This window comes from Grammomys surdaster, unplaced genomic scaffold, assembly GCF_004785775.1.
Source record: "Grammomys surdaster isolate TR1022 unplaced genomic scaffold, NIH_TR_1.0 751, whole genome shotgun sequence".
Classification (NCBI taxonomy): Eukaryota; Metazoa; Chordata; class Mammalia; order Rodentia; family Muridae; genus Grammomys; species Grammomys surdaster.
In genome coordinates this window covers 2,405,554-2,426,141 of record NW_021605170.1, presented here as the reverse complement: position 1 = coordinate 2,426,141, position 20,588 = coordinate 2,405,554, and the positions used below count along the sequence as shown (strand labels likewise).

General features: G+C 43.9%; 1 long non-coding RNA gene and 1 other non-coding gene across 2 annotated transcripts in view; one reads left to right on the top strand and one right to left on the bottom strand.

The window, feature by feature from the left end:
* The first annotated feature begins 496 nt into the window (after positions 1-496).
* On the top strand, positions 497-603 carry LOC114633804. The gene has a single exon (XR_003713240.1). It is a non-coding gene; the product is annotated as a U6 spliceosomal RNA (small nuclear RNA).
* Positions 604-19,988: 19,385 nt separating this feature from the next.
* LOC114633779 overlaps positions 19,989-20,588 on the bottom strand; it is a 20,231-nt gene continuing 19,631 nt past the window's right edge. Inside the window, exon 2 of the long non-coding RNA XR_003713235.1 lies at positions 19,989-20,588. This exon is cut by the window's right edge and continues 2,007 nt beyond it. This is a non-coding gene — a long non-coding RNA (uncharacterized LOC114633779).

Sequence of the window (20,588 nt, the reverse complement as noted above, 5' to 3'; positions counted from 1 at the left end):
ACACAAGCTGGAGTCACTGGAGCCTCAGTTGGGAAAATGTCTCAATACGATCAGGCTGCAGGTGGGCCTGTAGGGCATTTTCTTAATTAGACATTGATGGCAGCCCAGACCATTATAGGTGGTCCCATCCCTGGGCTGGTGGTGCTGGGTTCTATAAGCAAACAAGCTAAAGCGAGCCATGGGCAGCAAGCCAGCAAAGCAGCATTCCTCCATGGCCTCTGCATCAGCTCCTGCCTCCAGGTTCCTGCCCTGTTTGAATTTCTGTCCTGACGTCCTTCAACTATGAACAATGATATATAAGCCAAATAAACCCTTTCCTCTCCAAGTTGCCTTTGATCATGGTGTTTCATCTCAGCAATAGAAACCCTAACTAAAACAAAGGGGCAAAGAATTGGGACCATAAGGGCAATGGGTCATCCACACTGATGGTCCCAGATCTTCTAGTATGTGACTATTGGCAAGGTACCGAGAAGTTGTCATTTGAAAGTACACACCTGTGCTCGCTTCGGCAGCACATATACTAAAATTGGAACGATACAGAGAAGATTAGCATGGCCCCTGCGCAAGGATGACACGCAAATTCGTGAAGCGTTCCATATTTTTGATTTGAAATGGAAAAAAAAAAGTCGTTGGTATTGGAACAAATGACTTCCCATATTTAATTAAACCTGTAGCATTTCCCCTGTGCAAAAAAAAAAAAAAAAAAAAAAAAGTACACACCTCATTTCGTGGTTGTTTCATCAGAATGGCTTGTAAGACACTTGGCATAGTGTCCACCCTATGTAGGGAATGACAAGCTACAGACAATGTGCTGGAGAAAAAGGACAAACTGAGTAGTTTGGCACTGTTGGCCTGTGTTGGAGTGATACTGGTAAGTGAGGGTCACCATCCAGTAACAGATGCCCAAGACATGGGTAATTACGACAGTGGTGACCCCATTGACAGAATCAGGAGGATTGGTGACTCAGAGACAGATAACTTGATATTGATTACTTCTGGATTTCTAACCTTTCCTTTGGGAATTTCTTGTGAGGGATTAGGACACGTTGTGTTCAGTGTCTTTTCCCAGTGTAGCACAAAAAGCTATTTAGCTATCATATGTTGCAGGAGATATTTAAAACTGCAGCATCCAATCTGGCTTTTCTTAATCAGCCGCCATGTTCCCGACTAGCCTAGGCCTGTGGTCAGAAGCAGAGGCAGCGTACCACATCTGCTCAGCTCAGGCTGTCTGCTTAGGCAGTCAGAGACACCAGGCCTACCACTCATGAGACACCAGCATGGGAGATGGCTCTGTCAATCTTCCATGCTGTCTCCACAAAGCTGGGCTTAGCCCAGACCATCCCACCATCCACATAGGCTCGGTACAAATGAGACTCTAATGCTTAGATTATCCAAAGGCTTTATATGTTTGGTAATGCTCAATAACAAGATGCCCACACAATCAGAGGTGTAACCCAATTAGCTAACCTAAATATAAGTTGTTACCCAGGACTGCTCTCCATACCTGTGTGGCTCTTCATCCTCCTGCCTTTCTGCCTCCCTAGCTCCTCCTCTTCCTTTTCCTCTTTCTCTCCTTACTCCTCCCACCTTAGCTCCTCCTACAATCATGCAGGCCAGAGTCTTCATTTGGAAAACTTGTGTTGCTTGTGTTTCTTCAGTATGGACCTGGTCACTCCAATGGAAACCGGGAGGAGACTACTACCCTAATTTCTGAGGGAGGCATATATCATCTAGGAATGAACACAGTGGCACACTGTAACCACAGAGAAGTAACTTAATCACAACAGAATGTGGGCTACAATGTAACGAAGGTCAGGATGATGGAAGACCACTCTCCTCTCCTGTCTCTAGTTTTTACAGCAACTGTGAGTCTAATGGGTGCTCACTTCCACTAAAACAATCACAAGATGCAAAGCAGAGAAGAGTCTCATGATCCATTAGCACAAGCAATTGCCAACCAAACAAAACAGCAAATTCCCCACGTACAAAGATTTAGTGCGGCGAGACCAGGATGAGTAATGAAGGCATTTGTTTGTGCCTACTTATGACAGTCCTTGTAGGCAAGGGGAAGAAAACAGCGTTCTATGCCTGCAAAGGTAGCGGTGCAGGCTCATCAAAAAATATGCGTTTGCTTTTGTAGTCAAAGAATGTGAGCTTGCTCTGCTTCACCTCCTGGCCTGGGCTCCTCTGATATCCATGTAATTTAAATCAGAAGGTTGTTCTGGAGGAGCCACCACATTTCAAAGAAGTGACCCTTTTTGAATATTGAAAGATCCCCAGTGTTTGAGTTCACTCCTGGGTGAGGTGGTGTCACGGAGTACTTGGGATGCCATCCAGAGGAAAATGACCTTAGGAAGTTGCCAAAAGAAATTGTTTACCTTGCCTTCTTGCTTGTTGTGCAAATGGGTCTCAGCTTTGGTGAGAAAACAAGCACATTTCAGGCCTTATGGACTCAAAAGTCCCCACTCCTGCCAAGCTCCACTCCTGGAGGGGCTGGACTTGCATTGTGGACTTTGTAGCTAAGACTTCTTCCAAATTGACCCCAAACTGGTGTGCTTAGCTCGAAGGAGCAACCGGGTCACAGCATTTTGTTCTGTTTCTTCTCCTGAAGGACTAGTTCTTCTGAGTTACTCCATTTATTTATTTACACTTACTGACCTCCCAGTCCCTAGTACACACATGCATGCACGTGTGCGAACGCACAGACACACACAGGTGTGCATGTGCGGTCCCTACCTTGCTGGCCACAGAGCATAATTCAGGGGGCATATTTCAAGCATGGACTTCCAACCTGTCTGTGACTATTTGCCCGGTCGTTTCTTAAGGCACCCCACTGTCTCACACCAGGTCAGGTCTGTTGAGAAAAGTCCAGTCAAGTCACAGAGAATCAAATTAACGAAGATTTGCTCCTTGTGTTGGATTTATCCTCTGCAAACTGGCTTCTCCCTTGTGGGTATTTTTTCTGCTAGTCAATCGAAAACAGTCTCTTTCCCATTCACGGCAAGACTGGATTTAAAGAAAGGGTGCTAAGTAAAAGATCAGCATCCTAAAATCCTTGAGTGGACTGAGACGCTTCAGACAGGACAGTGACTGGACTGGTGATACCCATGGGAGCTTCTGATCAGGGACCTACACACCACGTCTGCCCCTTCCAGTCAGCAGAAGAACTGACCTGCAGATGGACTCTGCCATCATCAATGCTGTCTCTTTTCTGTCCTAAAAGACCTGTGTGCCATAGTCTCCACTTCTGCAGAGGCTGCTGCCCTTCAGCTGTTCTGATTAAAGGGGCAGCTTTGCTTCTGACAACCTGTCTTTTTTTTTTTTCTTCCTTCCAGGTCACCTTCATAGTCCTGACCTAACACCTGGTTCCTGTGTCCTAGTAATGCAAGCATTCAGCATCTACCTCCTGGCTCCAGAGTGGGTGTTCCCACGGCCGGGACATCTTTCAGTCTGGGCCGTCCTTCTAGCCAGGACTCCACCAGTGCTAAGGTCTGGGAAAGCAAGGGAAATTACACTGGTGTCCTGACGGAGGGTGTCCTGACGGAGGGTGTCCTGACGGGGCTGAGCCAAGTGTGTGAGCACCAAACCCGTGATTCTGTCTCTCTACTTCTAAAGCACTGTGGAAGAGAAAAGTTTCAGTGACTAAGAATATAAAAAACTTTCTGGGAGACACTGCTCTCAGTATTAATACATTTGAGTACCATTTCTAATATCCCAAAAGCAAGTTTACATAAAAATAGCACAACCTTTTAGTCAAGATGTACTGTAGCGCTGAGGAGAGCGCTGTCAGAGAAGTGACTGTTGACAGAAGCAGAAAGACCTGAGTTCGGTCCCAAGAACCTCCAAGCCATCCACAGGGGCTGGAGAGATGGCTCAGAGGTTAAGACCACTGGCTGTTCTTCCAGAGGACCTGGGTATGCACACACACATACATGCACCCACGTGGCAGCTCAACTGTCTGTAACTCCAGTTCCAAGGAATCAAACCCCCTCACACAGGCACATATGCATTCAAAACACCAGTGCACAGAAAAATAAATAAATCTTTTCAAAAGGAAAGAAAGAGCCATCCATCCTAGTGTGTTCCTGTAACCCCAGTGCTGGGAAAGTGGAGATGGAAGGACCCACGATGTGGCTGGCTTGCTGGCTCATTTGCCTTGGTCATTCAGTGAGAGTTTATCCCTTTCCCCAAAAAAAGGTAAAGTGGATGTCTCCTGAGGAACGGCACCTGAGGTGGCCTCAGATCTCTGCACTCATACACATACATGAGTCACCACAAAGATACGAATACACAGACTCACACATTCAAGAGATTCATTTAATATATGTTAAGTCCTAGAGGCATGCATGAGTACTCTCTCCCAGTCAGTCCACAGAGAGAAAGAGTGGATCTTGTCACATGGCCACTTGTTTCTCTGCTGAGTCCTCACCTCTGCACCCAGGCTCCGAGGAGATTGTTGAAGAGCATGGTGTGAGGGGCTGGGTAGTGAGTGCTTGTTAGAGACAGGAAGTCAAGGTCACGGTTAGCACTGAGCCCAGACTACTGAGCAGCTCAGTCCTGTACTCATGACGCCTGGGGTTTGTGCCCAGGATCACCTCGGCAGCACCACACCTGCCTCATGCTTTCAGCACCCATTATTCTCTCTCTCAGATATGTAGATTTATGGTTTTATCATATGTTAAGCACTGTGCTGAATGTGTACTTTTTAAAAAGAAAGAATCAGAACCAGAAAGGTGGCTTAGTGGGTATCAGCACTTGTGATGACTTGAGATTAGTCCCCAGGACCCACATGGTAAAGGGAGAAAGCTGACTCCACGGTGGCATGTGCATCCTGTGTACACACACACATACATACATACATACACACACACATGTATGTATGTGTGGGAAAACTGTTAATTAAGGTCAAAGTCTACCATTGACAGGATAGCCTTCTGAGGCTCACCTCGTAATGGAGGACTTGCTTCGTTAGCAGAGTTTCTCCTCTCCTCACCTTGTCCAGGGAATTCTAAGCCCTTGGACTCACCTCTACCTGAGGAACATCACGTGGCCTCAATTAGTTTATAGGATCCATTTCCTTTCTCCTGACAACACCTGTTCAGCTAGCACCTGAGATTCCTGAAATGTGTCCCCATGCCAATGAGATATGTCAAGTACCCTAAGCCGCATCCAATGGCCTTTGCCCATCCTGGATGTCCTTGCCCTCCTCAGTCCCCAAAAACTTTATAAGCCTTCAATCACCCTAAGTAAAGTTGATCTGCCTACTGACAATCGATCCAGGTGGGGTCATTCACATACTCATGGGGCTTCTAAAGCCCCTATTCAAGGCCTCTGCTCCCACTGCTCTTGTGGACTGAATCGTCCAATGATCCATGAGGGTAGGAAGACCTGTGGTGTGTGTGTGCGTGTGTGTGCGTGTGTGCTATAAAATTTAAAAGAAAAGCCTAGTCATAGAACTTTCCCTCGAGCTGTCAATGTCACATAAGGGGACAAGGCTAGGAGAAAGGCGAGTCTATGTAGGTCAGCAGAATAACTGTGGCCATTTCAAATTACAGTTGACAATAAGTGAATTTTGTAGGGAGTTAGAATTCCTGCACAGTCACCTGAATGTGTATAGGAGACCCAGTCACTAAGCTGATGTCTAACTCCAGCATGTTACTGAAAACCCAGATTCTTGTATCTATGAAAATCCAAAACATGGCGCTGCAAAGGAAACGTTTGCAAAGGGAGCTTTAGTCAAGATCAGGTTCATCAGCCTCACCAGATTGCTGGCGAAGCTCACCCTTGAAATGACCTGACGGAGGTTGGAGGACGACAGCACAGATTTGTCACAATTCTGAAATTCTTGGTGAAATACTAAATTCAACCTGTGAGAGCTAACCACGAAAGCACAAAAGTAAACTCAAGAGTGAAGGAGCTCAGAGCACCCGGGCATGGGTGGGTCTCCACAGCAAGGCAGTGGCCAAGCAGATGGAAAGAGCTAGAAGACAGCAGAGGCAGAGAGCCTAGCTCAATGGCTGAATCCTCATCCACACAGACAAAATGAAAGGTGCGTCGAGAGGCCTTGCTGATACCAGCCATTTAGAAGTTCTTATTCTATGGCTATTAATACTCCAACCAACTATACTTTGTAAAATATGAAGTTTGGGAAAAGACTTGGGAGAAACTGTTTCTTTGCTGGTGTTTTATAAAAACCATCACATGCAAACCGTTTTATTATAGAGGGAGAGATGGCACAGCAGTTAAAAGCACATACTGCCCTTACAGAGGACCCACGTTCAGTTCCTAGCACCCATGTTGGGCAGCTCACAGCCTCCTTTAACTCCCATTCCAGGGGGAATCCAAATTCTCCACAGGCACCTGCATCCCCCCACCCAGGTCAAAAATAAAATAAATTGTAAAAAAATAAATAAATTATAACTGTATATTTGGAATTTCTAGGATGATAACAAAAGTAAGAGTCATTTTCTAAAACACACACACAACAACAACAATAACAACAACAACAACAACAACAACAACAGTTTAAAGCCATTTATATGCTTTAGGAAAACAGGCTACTTTCGCAGTAGTCATTTTTTATCTTTTCAGTGAAAAATTCCAGGATAAAGGAGGGAACTTAAGTTTGGTTTGGTCAGATTTCCTGAAGTAGGACCCCTAGATAGACTGTCAGTGACCAGTCCATTCATGACCTTTCCCCCGCTTAGGCCAGAAGCGAGGGCCAGGGGACTTCCACTGTCATTGCCAGTTATTGTAAATATATCTTTATAGCGTTTGACTTGAAGACCTCCCAGTCTCAACCATCGGTTCAGCTTCTCAGACACAGGCCCTGCCAGGGCAGGGTCTTTAGGAGAACCCCCTTGTTTGGGGGTGACACCCCTATCTGACAGCAGAGCTCACAGGACAAGGGGAGAACCTCTCTGCAGCATACATGGCGTCCTTGAGCATATGAGGGGGTAACCTTAATGAGCACCAAATATTCACCTCTAATAAGAACATGCTGTCGTTATCACCCTCCATGTGATAAATATCCTAGAGATTTTCTCTTTGTTAGGTTAATTCTTTTCCACAAGATAATTTAACCAGTTCTCTAAAAAATAATCACGCGTTATCAGGCCCCAGCATAGTAATACAGCGGTATTTTTTTTTTAATTTTTTTTTTTATTTTGTTTTGAATCTTGCCTTAAACAAATCCCATCCAAATAAATGTTTCCTTTTTTAGCCAGTGCACAAGCCCGGGCTCCTCCTGGTGATCAAGCCCCCAGCCGGCAAACACTCAGATAACAGTATATCTTCTTGATTTCATTTGAGCAAAATTTATCATCCACAAGCAAAGACAGAAAATGTGTGAATGTCTAAAACTTATGTAAATTAAGAGGCCATGCACGTTGGTCCTAAAAATAGTAGATAATTATAGGCATTTCTTCCCCATACGATAATTACAAGCCTCTTGTCATCTTTTCTATTCTGTATAAGGTCACGGTAGTATTATACAAAATTTACAGTATATTACAAGTTAAAAACAATAATTAGCAACTGTGCATCTTCAGCACTGGTGATGAATGTTCACAGTAAAAGTTAAAAAAAGAGCAGTATTTGTTTTATGTGGACAGTACACACTTAAATTTAATCATCAACTCCTGGTGCCCAATAGGCAATACTCTCTTACTATTATACTGCTATTTGCTAGGTTCATAGTACACCCTTGGGTGGAATTCATCCTTAACGAAGTGACAGGAAGCCAAATCTCTTTCTTTCTCTGACAGGAACCGTCATCGCAACCAGGTGCACCATATTACTCTGAATTTAATAATTCTGTTGAACATATTGAATGGTAATGAGCAAGTACTAAGGATTGTTTTGACCATTATGATCAGCGTCTGATTCAGGGGAGAGAAAAAAATCCTCCCGCCAAATAATGTGGGCAAATCAGCAGTTTGCTTGGCATGGAATTTTCCCCAACCCTTACACCATAATTTTCTTTATATAATTCATTCAGGGAAGGTATCATACTTTGGTGGAAAGAAAAGGCATAATTAGCAGAAAGGAGGATTTCTCTTCAACTTCTTGACTATTCACGGAAGAGGGACAGAGAGTCATGGATAATATGAAATGACAGGATGGGTTATCATTCTCTGTTTTGCTGAAGGAAAAAGCCATGGAACTAGACACACTCCTCTCATCCCTACCAGTTCTGTCATGTTCTTGGGGATGGCTGGAGAATCCAGAAACCCTGCTGGTGCCGCGGCACCTGGTCAGCTTGGCTGTTTCACACTGATAGTTATGAAGGCTCTTTTCCCTATTGGCCATACTGGAATCCAAGATGAGCACCGTGATACAACCCTGAAGTCCAGCATCCTCAGGGGAACCAGGAATTGATCAGAGCCGACTGTTTGGCTTTGTGTTTCAAGGCAACTGAAGGAGAGGCCATCTTTGCCTTTTGCCTGGTAACCGACTCCAGGACTGGGGAGACCGATCAGCTAATAGAGCACTTCCCACACGAATGTGGGAACTGGAGTTCAGATCCCCAGCACCCACATTAAAAAAACAGGGATTGTCGAGTGCCTGTAAATTCCAGTGCTAGGGAGTCAGAGGCAGGCGGTTCCCTGAGGCTTGCTAGCTAGCCAGAATGTTGAATAGGGTAAGTTCCAGGTTCAGTCAGAGACCTTGATCCAAAGAAGTGGGGCAAACATCAATTGAGAAAAACATTGGACACTGAGCTCCCTCTCCACACTGTACACATGCACGCATACACACATACACGCGTGTACATAGACACACATATATACACACACACAGTGGAGAGGGAGGAAGAGAGAGAGAATGAATGAATGAATTATGGGAATTGGTTCCTGAGACTGTAACATGGTCTCCCTTGTGAGAGATACAAATGCCTGGAAAAAGCAGTGTAATTCAGGTATTTAGTATGAAGCCTGGAGCCCAGGTCCACAGGCTTGAGCAGTGGGGAAGCTGATGGTATTATAAATCCTGGTTTAAGTCTGAAAGCCCCAAAAACAAAAACTGTACATGAGCAGCAGAAACACAGACACTTCAGCTCCAAAAGACTGTCCCTCGGGAGACTGGGCGATGCCCACCCATCCAGTGAGGACATACTTGCGGCTGCTGGTTTTTAACTTGATCTGCCAGCTCGTATGCTTCTCTCATCAGAAACACCTCCACAGACAAACCCAGCTAAATCTTATCTGCTCTCCGGGTATCTCAGTCCTGCTAAGCTGACATTAAAACATTAGGCATCCTATCTTATATGTAGTGTATCCCAAGCCTGGGGTATCTAGCTCCAGGTCTCCAGAGGAGAGAAGAAACCTAGGTCCATTGAATGCTTTGTAGAACATTCTAAGTCTCCAGTGAACCAGAGTGAGTTCCTGACATGGGAGTTTTCTTGTAGAACCAGCTGTACCATGTAAAGGATCTGGAACTGGTAAGCACCATGCTTTAGGAGCAAGTATTTGGTGACCCGTGATGGTGACATCCAGAATGGTCAGAAGTCATTATTCTCTGTGAAGTCAGCTCGGATGTAAATACTTAGGGGTTGAGGGCTTCCCTCATGGATGAGACCTTGCCTGCCACATATGAAGCTCTGAGTTGATCTTCAGCACAGTCTGTTATTAAAGTCAGGACAGGTCAGCCCTGGGGAGCTCTTACCCAATTTAAAAGTCATCAGCATGACTCCCCTTCCATGTGCTTGGCTAAATGACAGACCTATTAACATATGCAGAGTGTGGGGTTAAGGATCCTATCTGTAGGCTCTGAGTTTATCCTCACCCTCTCACAAGACCTACTGTGCACATCTTAGAGATGAGAAGACTCAACTCTCAATCTCATTGTTCCTAGCATTTTCTAGTTTATGATTGGCTATTTAAAAATAACATAACCATTTATTTACTAACCTAACATATGACCTAAGTTTAATCAACACTTTAAATGTAAAAGTGCAGTGATAAAGAGAATTGAACAAGGTAATAAAAGGAGAGAGAGGGGGGAGGGAGGGAGGGAGGGAGGGAGGGAGGGAGGGAGAGAGAGAGAGAGAGAGAGAGAGAGAGAGAGAGAGAGAGAGAGAACATGGCTCAGCAGGTTAGGAGCTACTGCTCTGCCTAAAGACCAGAGTCAGTTCTCAGCTCCCCTCTGGCATGTCACAAACCTCTGTAGCTCCCGCTCCAGGGATCCTACACTCTCTCTTATCTTGTGCAAGCATCAGGCTCATCATTTATGCAGACACTGACATATACACATCAAAGATATTTTAAGACAGAGGCACTTATTGATCAAGGTTGTTTGTTCTTGATACAGCTTGTACAAAGTAGTGACAGAGTTTTTACTGTCTTTATAGAGCCAGCTGCCTGTGATACAGCCTGCCACTAACTGTTTGCTCTTTCTGGACCACTCCAGACACTCAACCATGCTCTAGCTCTGAAGTTCAGACACTTCTGAAGCTTTTCTTCCATCAATGGTAATTTCTTGAAAGCCCTCTCTCACGATTCAAAACATAATCTGCTGTCTTCAAATTGCTCTCGTAGTTTTGCTCTCACGAGTGACAACACAGTGTGGTTTAGCCACCGTCTTAGTTAGGGTCACTGTGGCTGTGAGGAAAATCCATGACAAAAAGCAACTTGGGGAGGGAAGGGTTCATCTGGCTTACATGTCCTGACCCACAGTCCACCTAAGGAAGCCAAGGTGGGAAGTCCAGTGGGTACCTGGACTGACTGGTTTTGTGTGTCAACTTGACACAGCTGGAGTTATCACAGAGCAAGGAACCTCCCTTGAGAAAATGCCTCCATGAGATCCAGCTGTGAGGCATTTTCTCAATTAGTGATCAAGGGAGGAGGGACTAGCCCATTGTGGGTGGTGCCATGCCTGGGCTGGTAGTCCTGGGTTCTATAAGAAAGCAAGCTGAGCAAGCCAGGGGAAGCAAGCCAGTAAGCAGCATCCCTCCATGGCCTCTGCATCCACTCCTGCTCCAAGTTCCTGCCCTGTGTGAGTTCCTGTCCTGATTTCCTTCGGAGATGAATAGCAATGTGAAAGTGTAAGCTGAATAAACCCTTTCCTCCCCAACTTGAATCTTGGTCACCATGTTTTATGCGGGAATATGAACCCTGACTAAGACAGTAAGGAACCTGAGGCAGGAGTTGATGAGAGGCCATGGAGAAGTGCTCCATTTGCCTGCTTCTATGGCTTGCTCAGCCTTTTTTCTCACAGAACCTCTGACTTTAGGACATTTTCTTAGTAACTGATTTGAGAGGCCCAGCCCACTTTGACACTCTCCCCTCGCAGACGACTCTGGCTTACATGAACTGACATGAAACAGGACAGGACAGTCATTGTACTCGTTTTTAAGATTAGTTTCACCCCTAATTCATTTAGCCAATATGTTTTGCTGTGTACCAGGTGCCATCTGGCTGCTGGGTGGCAGTGTTGGGCACAGACTGGTGGACCCAGCACCCAGTAGGCATAAAACCCAAGCTCTTTCAGTGTAGGTATGGGGAATATGCTGTCTGTGATTAGATCTTCCTGTTTCTCTCGTGTTTTCACCAGATACGTTCTCCTAGGGAGCAAGCACGCACTGTATTTATACCCTTCTGAAGCCCAGAAGAGAGCCTGGTGCATATTTCTTGTTGCCAGGTATTTATGTGCTGAACAGATGAATGGATGGATGCTGTGATCTGATACAGCGATTAGATGAGCATTTGAAATAAAACAATATAGACATTTAAACACCACACAGGTTTGGTTTTCTCTGTAGCCCTTTTGGACTTTAAAATATCTGAGAATTGATCGTGGATATGCTGACAGCCCCTAGAAGAACTGTCATCTGATGCTTACAGACCTGCTTTCTCTCAAGTCCTAACCAGCCAGTTTCTTTAGAGCATTTTCTGTTGATCCACGGGCCTTTGTTTGTACTGAAAGTGAGCACTCCCTCTTAAAGTGTCCTAGGTGGGACAAATGTGTTCTTTTGACTTAGTAATATAACATTTTATCAGCCACATAAAAAATGAAATATATGTGTTCATTTGCTGTTTGAGGAGCTTTTCCGATGTGTGTAGGAACTATGTCAGCTGCTATCTGGTGCTCCCTTTTGACACCCTTTCCCAAGAGTATTGCATATATAAACATCCTCTATTTGAACAAGACCAGTGACAGAAAACTGCTTGCTGGTCTCTAAAGAGACCATAATAACGTACACCAAGGGAGAGGCCAGAGTCTGACAGAGGGTCTCCCCCACCACCAGTGTAAACCATAAAACCCATGTCAACAGGCAGAATACAGCAGTTTAAAGTACATCCCTGGTTAATTACATTCGAAGAGTAATAATAAAATCATCTATTACATTTTAGAACTTCCTCTTTAAAATATTAAATATTTGGCAACCACAATGTAGTTAAGTTTCCCTCAGAACAATGGTTTTTCTCTTTCTCAAGCTGGCTTATAAGAATGCTCATGGAGCTCTTCCGGTGAGTGAAAAAGAAATATTTAAATAAACACTGTTTCTACCAAACGAGCAGTAGCCTCACTTTTTTTTTTTTTTTTTTGGTAAGAGGATACAACTGAGTCACAAATGCTCTGTAATAACTGACAGGGCGTGATAAAAGTCATGTGACACTCAAGCCAAATGCTCGGTGAGCCCGAGTCCCATGTTTGGGACCTTAACTCAGATGGGGCACTGCCTGGCCTTTAGAATTAGCTCATTGATAATGTCAGTCCTGACACAGCTCCTACTGGGCCAGGGTGGAAGAACTGGTTTCACAGAGACTATCCAGGAAGCTCTGACTGGGGCTCTGGGCATGTGGCTCACTCAGGCAGGAATCCTCTTCCTTGGATACTACTTTTAGGTGGGAGGATTAATCTTTCCATGGAAGAGAATATAGAACGTTATCTTTCAAGGCTAAAGAGTGATGGCCATTTATTACCCCAGTACAATCTATCTCACCTTAATTCCCAGTTGAAGATTAAACTCCGTGTCCAGGAGTATAATGGAGGAAGAGTTCATTCCTAAAGAGGTACTGGACATGCTGCTGGCTCCTCTGAGATCCTAGAGTACAAGGGAGAACATGGTACTGCCTTCAAAGGTACAGGTTCAGTTCTGGGGACATTTTTCTGAGCAACTTGAAGAAATGGTAGTGGCTATAAACTCATTTTAAAAAAATAGATCTGATGACAGCCTGAACTTAGGTCAGAAGGATGCTCATGTGAAAACATCTCTGGCAAGTGGAAGTGATGCCTCCAAGACAAGGGTATGTAGAAATGACATCACCGTGGGTCTTCACAGCCACTGGACAGTCTCCAATGATCCTCCAAAGCCAAACACAAATAAATGCCAGAGCATTCTCCTAAAAAAAAAATAAATGGGTGTGTGTGCATGTGCGCAGATGTCTGGTGCATCCTTCTCTCAGACACTGAGAACAGGCCTCAAGGCATTTCTAGGGACATACAGTAAAAACGAAAGACCCTTTCACTTATAAAGATATTTCACTGTGGGGTCAAATAATGACCAAGCAATCAAAGCCGACTCATAATTATGACTATGCCTTACTTTACAAAGGTGGTAACTTAGGCAATACTCTACCCAGCACAGATCATGGGAAACGAGAGGAGGTGAGTACGTCTGAAGTAGCCTTAGACCAAATCCTTACTTAAACATTTATTAAGAGCTGATGTGAGGCACGCTGAAGGAGACTTTAAAAAGGAAGGTCTGCATTCCACGCTTATGATCACATAGTTGTGTCCACAAATAAATGTTCTCCATTTGATCAGGTTCTATAACAAGATAAATCCAGGGAAGACACAGGAGAGATTTGGACATTGACTCAGCTGATGGAAGGCTTCCCTGAGGAAACATCACTCAGACTCAGCTTGAGTAGACTGTAGATGTTACAAAGGAAGTGTTGTGGGAAGAAATGTCTCAGACAAGGTCTAAATGAAGCACCCCAAGTATCACAGACCTGGAAGAAGCTTGATGCGGCTGGAGGGTGTCTAGGGAAGCAAGATGTTGGAAGGTTTGTGGGAATACTACAGCTGGGTCACAGAAGGGTTTTGTTTACCCACAGGCCCTCACTCCTGTAGGCAGCTGAGTGTGGCAAATGTGAACAATTTTGCTCCTTCTACCCTGTATGGATCCAGAGGTAAGTTCCTAAATGTCTGTCCCCACTCTTGTGTAACATTTACTCATAAGGAAAGTCTGAGGAACTAAGATAGCAGGTTACTTGTCCCAGGAAGTCTCTGAAAGGAAGGAATCCTGACAGTAGTCCCTCAGGACTAGGAAGCATGAGTGTCTTCAAGGTGAGATGCTCCCTCTCACTGGACTCAAGGCGGAGAAGTGAATATCTACTTTGATTTCAGTGTCCTTCCTCCTTTCAGGCCCTCTCAGGTCCTGTTTGTGGATTGGTTCTAATGTTATTTGTGCTAATTTGGCTCCAGAATTACAAGGGAACCCACATGTCTGCCTGTACCATGTTGAGGGTCCCTGTCCCCCCAGTAGGCTTTGATTGGCAAATAGAAGTTGCCTGCGGCCATTGGGTGGAGGAACTTTAGATTTCCCAGGCAAAGGGACCACGGGAAGAAGAAGTTTTTAGAATTGCCATGACAGGCAGAGAGTGGGGAGAGAGCGTTCAGCCATGTAAGAGCCCGTGAAGAGTGAGCCCCTGGGGCTGGGGGGGGTCCTCCCTGACTGAGTCTGGGGGTAGCAAAGATGAAATATAGATTTTAATAAGTGATAATTCAAGAGTATCGGAGGCAAGATGTTAGCAACGTAGAAGCTTGGGAGTGGCCCAGCCGTTGAGCTTCTTAGGGCATATTAAAAACAAGGCTCTGTGTGTGTGTCTTATAGGAGAATCCACAACATTGGGGTGGTAGTGAGAAGCATACACAAATGCGACCCTGGGGAGTTAAGAGCAAATTAATTATACTTCTGTTACAAGGTCCCACTACATAAACACACACACATACACAAAGGAGTTACACAGAATTTTTATCTACAAATGTGCTTTTGTCACCATTACCTTGCTTTCAGACCTGGCACCCCAGTGTTCCTGTGAGGTCACCCCACAATGCTCCCTTCCTTTCCTTTTGTTTGTATCCCCCCCACCCTCGTCCACGAGCTCCTACCCAGCTTCTTGACGATCTTCCTTAGCCAAATCCTCCTGTTGATGTGGTCTTTGGGGGCTGTTAGTTCCCCATTGCCGGGTTCAGTCACAGCCATAGGGTTCTCTCTCTACCAGGTGAAAACAGCATGCATTCTCCATCTATTGGATGAAAATATTTCTAACTCCCTTAATGGGTCTGTCCATTTTGTAGGTGACAAAACAGGCAAAGTTATGACCCTGACCGTCACTAGTCCACTAAATTAAAAGAGATGGCCTTCATAAACTGTGAATGGCACTAAAATTACTAACTGTTATTCCAATCTTATCCTTCTAAGGAACTGGCTCTGGATTCTCTCCAGGCTGTGTCCCCACTATGTGCTCCTGTCCCCTTTGTCTCTCTCGATTAGCTCACAACTCAGCTGTTCTTTACACACAGATCCCCAAACCCAGCCTAACCCTTCTCTAGATGTCCTGAGTCAAACTTTTATCTACATCAACCCAAAAGAATGGAATCTGAGCCCACCTTCCTGGTTCTCATGGCTCAGAAGCCTTCTCCTCCTACTTGTGATCCTTCAGTGCTGACAACCAAATGTTTTCTGTTCTCTGGGTTTCCACAGAGATTAAAGAGGGGATATTGTCTAGTCTGTCTGTCACCTATCGTCATTTTCCCAGTAACCTTGAGACTTCTGGTTTAATTCAATAGCTACCTATTTTGTTCACTACTGTGCATTCATCCTGTACGTCAGTCCTTGAAGGTCTCAAGAACATACATACAGCAGACTTCTCATTAAAGCTGTCTTTTCTCTAAACATGTAGGCTTAGCCCAGGATCTAACCTGGCTAAGTCAGGCTTATGGGTGCATCTACAGTCAGTTGCTGGTAATCAAGATAGTTCTATGTCTAGGGTGGACTGTCTTAGTCAGGGTTTGTATTCCTGCACAAAACATCATGACCAAGAAGCAAGTTGAGGAGGGAAGGGTTTATTCAGTTTACACTTCCACACTGCTGTGCATCGCCAAAGGAAGTCAGGACAGAAATTAACACAGGGCAGGAATCTGGGAGGCAGGAGCTGTAGCCAAGGCCATGGAGGCATGCTGCTTACTGGCTTGCTTCCCCTGGCTTGCTCAGCTTGCTCTCTTATAGAACCCAGGACCACCAGCCCAGGCATGGCACCACCCACAATGGGCCCTCCCACACTTGATCACTAATTCCACCATGTAGGTTTCAGGACTTGAATTCCAGTCACCAAGCTTTTTGGCAAATGCTTTCCCACACTGGGCCATCTTACCAACCTTTTGGTTGGGTCTTTGTTTGTTGTTGTTTTGTTTTGGTTTTTTTTTTTTTGAGACAGGGTTTCTCTGTGTAGCCCTGGCTGTCCTGGAACTCATTTGGTAGACCAGGCTGGCCTCGAACTCAGAAATCCGCCTGCCTCTGCCTCCCAAGTGCTGGGATTAAAGGCATGCGCCACCACCGCCCGCCTTTGGTTGGGTCTTCTATACTGAAATAATTATTCCTCTTGGCAAGTTGATATGGATAGACCAGGAATGAACAGATTTTCCCAAATACATTACAAAACATGCCTTCATATGAGGTAGGCATTAAATCTGTCTTCTGTGGTGCCTCAGGGATGTGTCCAACCCTCTTTCAGTCCCTGTTTCAACTCATCCGGACCTGTGCCTGGATTGTGCCAGTAGTCTCCTGACTAGTACCCAACTTAATTTCTTTCCTTTGTAATTAGATACCATCAAATCAATGTTCTTTATGGAAAACTTCCCTTGTTTTCAAGATCGTAAGTAGATTCCTTGGTAAACTAAGACTCTATCATGTAGGCATTCAAAGCAGCCATGCCCCATCCACAGCATTTATTCAGCTCTGTCTCCTACTGTCCTTTTTTGTTCCAGGATGGTTAGCCTTGGTGCCAACTACTCTCAACTACACTGCCTTCCCTTATGCTCTTACACCTGGTAACTTCCCTTTCCCTTTTTCAAAACCCTTTCAATTCCTTCCCCTCGATGTCTGCTTGGTGACTCTGTCTCACCAAGAGGACCTTCATCTCAGAAGGCAGACCCACAGCAGATGTCAGGTGACACCACCATTAGCTTTTGTGCCATCTGAGTTTTGGGTGGTTCCCAGTATCTCTTTTCTTTCCAACAATTTTGAGACCTGCTGGGTCTGGAGCCATTATCTTACTCTCCATGTGTTTTGCCTTGCTCACTGTCCTATTCCCCTCAGCTCCACTGTGACAGAGGAGACATGCCAAATGATGTGTTTGACAATTGTGAAGAGCTGATTAGTCCTTGAGCATCCGGGTCTGTAGGACTTTTATAGTAACTTGGTAGGTACCCTTTTGCTGACTTTACAGCCGAGTGAGCCCTGTGCTGAGTCTTTGTATTTGGAGACAAAGACTATCTTGATGAGAGGCCTGCTGTGTGTTCTGAAGACTTTATGTCTGGCTTTCATAGCATTAAACTGTCATCGTATGCAGTGAAGGTCAGCACGAGGTTTCCATGGAGAGTTCACAGCAGCAAAGTGAAAATCGTGTGGGTTAGGTTGGCTGATTGCAGTCGCTGAACAAGTGCCCGCTCTTCTCTCCTCTTTGGATCACATCTGCACCTTCTAGCTGTATCCCCTACGCTAACCTGAATGTGGCAATGGGATCTATCTTTAATCACTAAGACAGAAGCAAAAGTGTTTTGGGCAAAGACTTGAAAAAAGTTCCTCTGCTATCTGGGCTTTTACTCATTTGCTCTTGAAACCTTGAACAAGGGTGGTGGATGAGCCCAGGCTAGCCATTGGGATTATGTTATTTAGCTGGTTGTCTTCCTTTCCTCAATCAATGGTCAGTCCATGTACTGGGTGGTTTTGTGTGTTAACTTGACAAAGCTGGAATTATCACAGAGAAAGGAGCCTCCCTTTATTTAAAAGTAAATAAATAAATTCACATTGTTCAAGAGAGAATTTGGTACATTTTTTTTTTTTGGGGAGTAAATTTTAATATTTTGCCATTCGGTGTCTTTAAATGCAATGCAGGGATTGCTGTGAGACTGAGAAAAATGGAATGTTGTTGATTATTCTGTAGTCAGTGTACTGTGATCTGAGCTACATGTTCATTCCAGACCTATAACAGACAAGCTTTGTAGTTACTACACTCAGCACTCATAGGACAAACCTTCCTGAGACTGTCACTATCACCCATATCAGGATTATTCCAGTTCTTTCTCTCTTTTTTTTCTCTTTTGTTTTTCATCAGTGTATGAGTGCTCTGTCTGCATGTACACCTGCAGGTCAGAAGGGGGTATCAGATCCCTTTATAAATGATCATGAGTCACCATGTAGGTGCTGGGAATTGAACTCAGGTCCTATGGAAGAGTAGTCAGTGCTCTCAGCTGCCAAGCCGTCTCACTAGCCCTTTATTTGCATTTCTAATCAAGGGAAATAAGCAAGGTTAAGCAACCTCCCAAGACTGCTCACTTAGTAAGAGGCGAATTTGAATTCATACAACTTCCTACTTCAAAGCTCTTATTTCTCCAGTTGAAGAACATACCGTGCAACAAAGTGAAAAGAGCTTTGTCCTCTTTAAAGAATCAGAACTAAAGGATCAAAATTTTAGGCATTTGTTCTGTTTAGAGGATCAAAATTTTGAGATGTGTCAGTTCATTCCTTTAATCCAAGCACTTGGGAGGCAGAGGCAGGTTGATCTCTGAGTTCAAGGACAGTCTGATCTTCAGAGGACAGCCAAGACAACAGGGTTTTTTTTTCTCTTCTTCTTCTTCTTTTTTTTCAAATCTGATTTTGAAACTCTGTTTCAAAAATAATAAATAAAAATTAAACCAGAATTTTAGGGTATAGGCTGATGAGTCTTGACATTTCCTTAATATAACAAGTTAAATCTTTATTTAAGGGCCAGAGCACCTTGCACTTTTCTTCCATTGGTGGGCGAGACAGATAATAAAAATGATAGCAAAGGTTATTAAAATTTATGTGGAGACTAGCACAGGTTGGAAGAACTACAAAGTGAATTCTTTAAGCACAAGAGAACGGTGGTTTAAATTAAAAAAAAAAAGCACAATATGAAAGAAAACTCTTCAGCCTCAGATGCCTAAATACGCCATCAAAAGACTGCTCAGTTCTCAAACGCCAGCATTCCTGATCCCTCTAAAACTTACACTTTATGTAGAAAATCAAAGCCAGCGGGATAGTAGGTGTCCCAAAATGTCTTAATTCAGAGAATTAGTGTTAACCGAGCCTGATTAGCTCCATTTATCTCTAATTAATTACCTTTATCTAATTAGACACTTTGTTTCCAGTAGACATGGAGTCAAGTAGACTAGATTATTAGTGTAGTCATTGTGCCTTTACAAACTCCTGAAATTAATGAAACGTGCAAAGGAATCTGCAGGTCTAATTGCACAGGTGTTGCCTTATGGCAAAGCTTTATCATCTGATTACACCGAGGGGTCATTAGTGACTTTTATATAGAGAATGAGCCGAGGAGATGTACCTTAGCAACAGCTCATTAGTTTAGGGTTGTTACTGTATTATTTATTACTTCCACCTTCCCCATTACCTAGATTGATTCATGGACCTATATATTCTTTCCTCTCCTCAGTGCAGAAAAAATAAAAATAACCCATCATTATGAAGAGTCCAGATGCAATGTTGAAAAATGCAGAACTGCATTTGTTCATAGGCTACAATCTGACCCTTAAAGACAAAAACTCTAAAGTTACATGTGGTTGGAATCAAGTTTATGGCTATTTCCTATGGAAAGGGAACCAATGTAAAATTACTGAGTAATATGGAGAGATTAGTGTATTTGTTTTACACAAGTGGCTCTCTCAGTGTTCTCACCTAACTGTACTGTCAAGGCATGTGGAAAGGAAAAAACAAAATATTCTTTTGCATTAAAATATAATTGCATTTATTTCTCTGTGTATTTTTCCAAAATAGATTGATAAGACACAATCTCTCTATATGTGCATCACAACATTTATAACAATCTGTTTTACATTTCTGTTTCTGATAAGTACATCTGATGACAGATGGAGAGAGCTAACTATAAACAGCAAAGCCACTTTTCCTCATGATGAAGTCAGATGTACACAAACCACTACCACAGCCCAGCCTTTGGAGCTCAGTGTTTTCCTCCTATTTGCAGAAACATGTTTTTCACCATCATGGGGTAATTAAGCAGCTAGAAGCAAATTCTTGCATTATCCCATCCCAACACATAAACATATTTATTGATGATATAGTAATACCTCTAAATAATTTGTCAACATAAGTATGTCAAATGAGGTTTTAAAATCACTTCTCTCCCTGTTGCCCAGCCCTCCCCCTACAATTCCTCCACTGCTCTGAGCCACACACTGCCTGTCATTCACTTATTGCAGAATGTAAACTCGTGAGATGATAACTGTTTTGTAGAGCCTGACACCTAATCTGAGTAGTAATAATGAATATTTAATGATCCTCCTTTCGAGCATGAACATAA